The following is a 6,617-nucleotide window of genomic DNA, read 5'->3' as shown; positions in this document are numbered from 1 at the left end:
ATGTTGTCTTGTGTGTCTTCTTTCTTGATGGAATATATACTGAATCTGAGCCAACAATGTTCCCCACGGAGGTGTTTTGGTTTGGTGCCTGAATTTGGGCTTTTGTTTTCTCCCTTAGATTTTTACTGCTGCTTCTCTTCATTTGGTATGTCCTCTAAATGGGTGTGAAAATAAGACTACTGATTGAAGAGATCTTTTGGTGAATATAGGAAAATTCTGCAGTGTTCTTTTACTCATTTACCCATGGCCCATGTGTTTGCTTTATGAATATGTCGCTTTTCTTAGATATGCTGAGACAGGTCTCTTGTACTAATCAACATAGAATAAGGGGAAACACAGTGCAGAATATTTTAGCTTAAAATTGTAATGAACAGAAATTTTATACTGACCAATAATAATAATAAAATTTATGATCCGCCTAATGTAAAAACACTTGGTCAGTTCTAGGAGGTGAACTCTTTTAATAGTAAATAGATTGGAAAAATTAGCCTTACTGTTGACATAAATCAATTAAGGTTAAATTAATAAAAATTCAACTTTTTTTTCAGTATTTGCACTGATGAAAGTATTGTTTCATGTCTTCTTCAGTGCATTTTAAAGTCTCATGTCTAAATGCTTCTCTCCTAGAAGGGCTTTAGCACTTACTAGGATAATTCTGTAATCAAAAAAAGCACTTCTGTTGGGTTTGTTAAGGCAAGGACTGACTGCAAGCCACTGACTTTAATTATTCACAAACCTCTATTTTTCTAGTAGGGGTAGGAAGTGGGGGAGTGATAAAGTTTTGGGTTGGCTCAGACAGAAATTTTGAGAAAAAAAAAAACAGAGAAACCAAAACATGTGAAGTCCCCTGATTTACCTTTGGGATGTCGAACCTTTTTTTTTTTCTGCGTTTGAGAATAGGCCTTGTTTCAAACAAAAAGACTTTAGAATTAAAATAGATAAATAAATCTTATTTTCAACACTTCCCTGCCAATGCACTGAGTTTGAGTTACTGTTGCAATAGTTTGGCAATCAGAAAAATAAATTTCTTAGCAATTAAATAACAATTACTAGCTATAATAAAAACATTTTAAAATAATTACTCTCCCACTTAAATCATAGCAAAAAAATTTTGGTTAGCAAATTCGCAGAAACAGGGGCCACTACTGACTCCTGATTTAATAGGGCCTTCAAGTAGGTTTTTACATTCCAGAAGCCTTAAGCATATGTTTAATTGCTTCCCTGAACCAGGGCCTGAATCACGACTTGCACCTATTCTTCGTCTACCTGCATCATCACGGAAACATCAACTGTATTTCTACTTACAATTCTTTGTGACACCATCAATGCATGAACAAGATCTCTGCAGTTATTTTTTTTCCCCTTGCCTGCAAATAGTTTTCATCAAAAAGGCTGAATCAAATAACTGCACAAAATAATGCAGATATTTGTTTATCTTACCCTAAGAAGAAATAAAATACACATTTATACACTCGCAGAGACACACACAGACATGCTAAAGGGATGAAGTGCTGCCTTCATTGCAAGTGACAAAGAAACCAAATGGATTGCTAAAAGCAATATAGCCTCTTCTCCCTCTGCAGTGGGAAATGGCTGTAGCTTCTGTATGTTAGCTGTCTAGAAAAAACTTTATTATGCTTTCTCTGTCTTGCTCTTTCTCACCCCTTCTCTCCCCCCTTTTCTCTTTCAGTTTATCAGTTCATCACATAGCAAATGCGATGTCTCCTCAATATATCTCCCTTTCAGATTTCATTGACCTATGACCCATAATGTCCCAATTTGCTTCAAGTACTTTTATTTATGCCGTTCCTAGGACCTATACATTTTGATCTAAGAAACAGTATTCTCTCCTCAGTGCCTATGGAGCACACTTTGAAGGTACCATCAGTTCAGAAAAAGCAGTCACCCAATATATGAGATTGTGACAAGGTATAATGTAATGGTAGTTATGTGAACCTCCAATAAACTAGTGGTACTTCACAGATTACTTGGAGAGAAAGTCTTTTAGCGTGCTTGAAGAAGTATGAAATGAATTTCATTTCCTTCTCATTTGCCTTGCTTTTGAAAGGTTTCATGCAAGATATGTGACCAACTATTATAGTACTAATCCATCCATGACAGAGCTCAATTTTCCCTGAGAATTTACTTCTGAATGGGCTGCAGAAAAACTTGAAAGCTGAAAATTAAAGTACACTGAACAGAGCAACCACTGAGCTGTGGGCAGCTGTCTGTCAAGAAAAACAGTTGGAACAAAAATGTAAATTAGATTTTATTTTTATTTATGTTTTTAAAGCTATCCACAGAGGTAAAGTTTTACAGACCTGTGTGTAAACAAGACCAATGAGATGGAAGTGATGACAAGTTGCTGTTGTTGTGAGTTATTCTCATTAAAGTAAATTTTAGAAAAAAAAGGGCCACAGGTTACTGATAGTTTTAAAACAGAGCACTGTGCTGCATTTAGTCACCCATTAAGAGCAGAAACTGTGCTAATTCAGGCACTAATTTTATTCCTCCCCCACCCCCAACCCCCCCCTCCAACTTTGGTATGCTGTAGCCACAATTCTTGAATATGGTCCTGAGAGTGGCTAAAATGGATTTTAAAATGCATAGTGGAATTTAAGATAATACTTGATAAATATGGTGCTCAAATGAGTGAAGTAATTCTGTTACTGTTAAGGCACAGACAAGACTGTGATGGCACAGTGATGTAGTGCTTACATACACCGTGATGGAGACAGTGCATCACACCGTGCGGTGCAGGCAGGTAGCCTGCAGTCCTTCCCACTGCTGCTTCTTGTCAGAGGAACAGAGGTGAGAAGGGAGAAGGATGAACGTCGGTACGGGAAGGGGCCATGTTCAGCCCATTCTACACCAGGGAAGATACTCCATAAGAGGATTTTAAATGTGGCTGCTTTCATTGATGCCAAACTCTGGTCCAGACCGGCATATACATTGGGAGCAAGATAAATGAATGGAAGGCAGATTTCACACACCTGCTTGCCATCTACACAGTTTGTATAGTTATCACCATGTGTGAAATTCATTGCAGGATTTCCTTATTTCTGATTATGAATGCTGGAATGAAGTTGTTTCTGTATAAGGTAGTCACCCTGGTTGAGGACAATGGGACCCTTTTAAAGCATACTTCATTTGACCCATCTTAGATATATGTGCCTGAGGTGAATATTGTCCCAAAAGCTCCCATTTTTCTCCACTGGGTATGAAGGAGTGTGAATGAGTAGCTCAGAGATGTCTACATGTAGGTAGAGCAATCTTATCCTGATGCGTATCCTTGTATTAACAACATAGTGATTCTCACTTCGCAACTCCCTGTACATAAGGACTAATTTCTTCACAAATATTGACAAATTTAATCTTGGCCTAGAAAGCTCTCTAGTTTGTGAAAAGAACTATTTTTGTGGCACATATGATTACATTCTACCTCTGCCCTGCAGCAAAACTGCAAACATTTGCAAATTTGCCTGAGGCAAAAAGTCACCATTTCCCAAATTACTTGTTGTCTTCAACATCTGATAATCACTACCCTGGAGAAGGTGAAATGGAAGGATATTTGGTGAAACCAGAAAAACATTAGATTCTCTCCCCCTGATCAGAATTGCAGGTAATAGGACAGATCTGTAGAGCTGCAGCAATTTATGCCAGTTGAGAATATGACCCAGAGCCCATTTCGTAAAAATATTACCTTTTTTTTCCAATAAATGTTACAGCTAATATAAGCTAGAAAAGGAAAATATGTCCATCCCCTTGCCACTGTTTGACATTGAAGAAATATTCCTGAAAATATTTTTCAGTGCTTTGACAAGTACATTGTTCTCAGATCCCTACAGAAAATTTTCAAGGTATTGGCTACAGGGAAGCTCACAGCATCTATGAAATGTTGTCCATAAAGTTGGCCGGTAATGCAAGAACTTCATTGGAAGAAGCAGAATTTTGGAGAAGATGGCATTTGATGAGTACTGGACATGTCAAACTTTTTCACACTCAAGTTGGCATAATTACTGCCAGTCCCATGATTCATCACACAATATATAGAAGAACTTTTGTCCCACATAAGTGATTTGCATGGTGTCCAGTACACAGTTATGCTTTTCTGTATTTAATTCTAGATATTTTTCTGTGCCTATTTTCATTTCGTCACAGTTCCACCCACATACATACAGGCATCACTTTATGTCTTACTTTCTATCTTTTTCTCTCTCATACATATATATATATATAAAAAAAAAAAAAAAAAAAAAAAAAAAAAAAAAAAAAAAAAAAAAAAATGGGTGAGTGTGTAACAAAAGGCTTGTAATTTAATAGTTAAATAATGTTTGTCACTATGGTGGTTTGACCCTGATGGCATGCCAGGTGCCCACCAAAGCCACTCTATCAGTCTCCTCCTCAACAGGACAGGGGAGAGAAAATATAACAAAAGCTCCTGGGTTGAGATAAGGACAGGGAGATCCCTCGGCAATTACTGTCACAGGCAAAACAGAATTGACTTGGAGATACTAGTTTAATTTATTACCATTCAAATCAGAAAAAAAAAAAAAACACCTTCCCCCCACTCCTCCCTCCTTCCTGGGCTTAACTTAATTTCTTATTTCTCTACATTCTCCTCCCGAGCAGCACAGGGGATGAGGAATGGGAGTTGTGGTCAGTTCATCACATGTCACTGCCACTCCTTCCTCCTCACACTCTGCCCCTGCTCCAGCGTGGGGCCCTTCCCATGGGAAGCAGTCCTCCATGAACTTCTCCAATGTGAGTACTTCCCCTGGGCTGCAGTTCTTCACACCCTGCCCCAGCCCTTCGGGAACAGCCTGCTCCAGTGTGGGTGACCCACAGGGTCACAAGTCCTGACAGCAAACCTGCTCCAGCCTGGGGTCCTCCCTCCCTGGGGTCACAGGTCCTGCCAGGAGATGCCCCAACATGGGCTGCCCATGGGTCACAGCCTCCTTTGGGCATGCACCTGCTCCAGCATGGGTCCTCCATGGGCTGCAGGTAGGGATTTGCTCCCCCATGGGCTCCATGGGCTGCACAGGGACAATCTACCTCCCCTTGGTCTTCACCATCGGCTGCCACGCAATCTCTGCTCTGGTACCTCGAGCACCTCGTCCCTTCCTTCACTGACCTGGGTGTCTGCAGAGCTCTTACTCTTGCATATTCTCACTTCTCTTCTGCTGGTGCATTCCCCGCACACACACACACACCCCACACCCCCCCTTAATACATTATCCCAGAGGAACTACCACCACCGCTGATGGGTTCGGCCTTGGCCAGCGGTGGGTCCATCTCAGAGCCACTGGTGTTGGCTCCATCGGACATGGGGGAACCTTCTGGCAGCTTCTCACAGAAACCACCCCTGCAGCACCCCGCTACCAAAGCCTTGTTATGAAACCCACTACAGTCACTAAGGTTTTCCTTCCTTTACAAATAAAATATTTTCACAAAGATTGTTTATTTGTATTGAAAAGACGTGTCATGAAAGGTCTTAATATTATATTGGAAAGACATCTGCATTAAACCAGAAGTTAAAAATCCTATTTACTTTTAAAACTCTGAGGTCCTGGAAAGAATATGTTATTTCCTTTTCCTTGCAGATAGCTTACATCATTGGCAGTAAAGGGTTGCTTCATTATGTGATAAGGTATGACATTATTAACAGGAAGCATAGTCTGCCTGAATAAAACCACCTCCATCTCAAAATGTTTGTTCTCCTTAAAGGGAGGATACCTCCTGTTACTTTCCCTTTCAGTAGGCTTTACATTTAACATGTGTTGCAGGACCTCAGCTATCAACATGTATCAAATATGACAGTTTTAGCTGTAGAGGAGGAGAACTTGCCAGGGCTCCAGCAGTTACCATGTCTTCAGGTTTTACTGGCAAATGATGGTTTAGGAGCTGCCCTGCTGGATCTGTGTTGGTTCATCAACTCCAGTGTCCTGCCTTCGTTAGTGGCTGGTGCCCGGGATGCCAAGGGTAACACCAGACACTAGGTCCTGGAGAGGTCTTTTTGCAGGACAAGTGTTTCTGACTTCCCAGTCTCTGCTGGCAGTTTCGAGAATGACAAACTTGATTATTTTCTCCTCTTGTCTATTTATAGTCCAGGCTGTGGAATTTCATCCAGCAATTTCTGCCTTTGGTGAGGTTAAGTACCTGAAGACAGAGGAAGGCAGAAAAGAAAACAATTATTTTCAAAAAAAGTAAGTATAGGAAGGAAGATACTTCTATCGAAAATCTATTTATTTTAATACAGAACTAGATCTATATTTTCTTACAGGGGAAAAAAAAAAACCAAACCAAAAACAACAACAACAACAAAAAACCCAAACAACCAACCACTCCCTAATACTTGTCCTTCTGTCATTGTATATTACTGACATCTGTTTGCAAGTTTCTCGAGTGACAGGTCATAAATTGTTGGAATTTATTCCAAAGTTTAGTGACATCATACGAATTGCAGAGTTCAAACCCCAAATGTTTTCAAAGTATATCCTCTACTGCATGCCTCACCGTGTTCGTTATATGTCTTGCTATGAAAAAAGATTTCTGGCAGCAGAAACTTGCACCTTTTTAAATTATTAGTATTTTCAATTACTGGTATTACCCAGACA

General features: G+C 39.9%; 1 long non-coding RNA gene across 1 annotated transcript; it reads right to left on the bottom strand.

Moving 5' to 3' along the window:
- Positions 1-4,234: 4,234 nt before the first annotated feature.
- Positions 4,235-6,318, bottom strand: LOC308056435. The gene is made up of 2 exons (XR_013924834.1): positions 5,219-6,318; positions 4,235-5,055 (listed from the first exon to the last, which is right to left on the bottom strand). It is a non-coding gene; the product is annotated as an uncharacterized lncRNA (long non-coding RNA).
- Positions 6,319-6,617: the final 299 nt, after the last annotated feature.

Source organism: Falco punctatus (assembly GCF_963210335.1).
Source record: "Falco punctatus genome assembly, chromosome: Z".
NCBI lineage: Eukaryota > Metazoa > Chordata > Aves > Falconiformes > Falconidae > Falco > Falco punctatus.
Note: the sequence above shows the minus strand (reverse complement) of the source record. Positions and strands in the feature narration are given on the sequence as shown.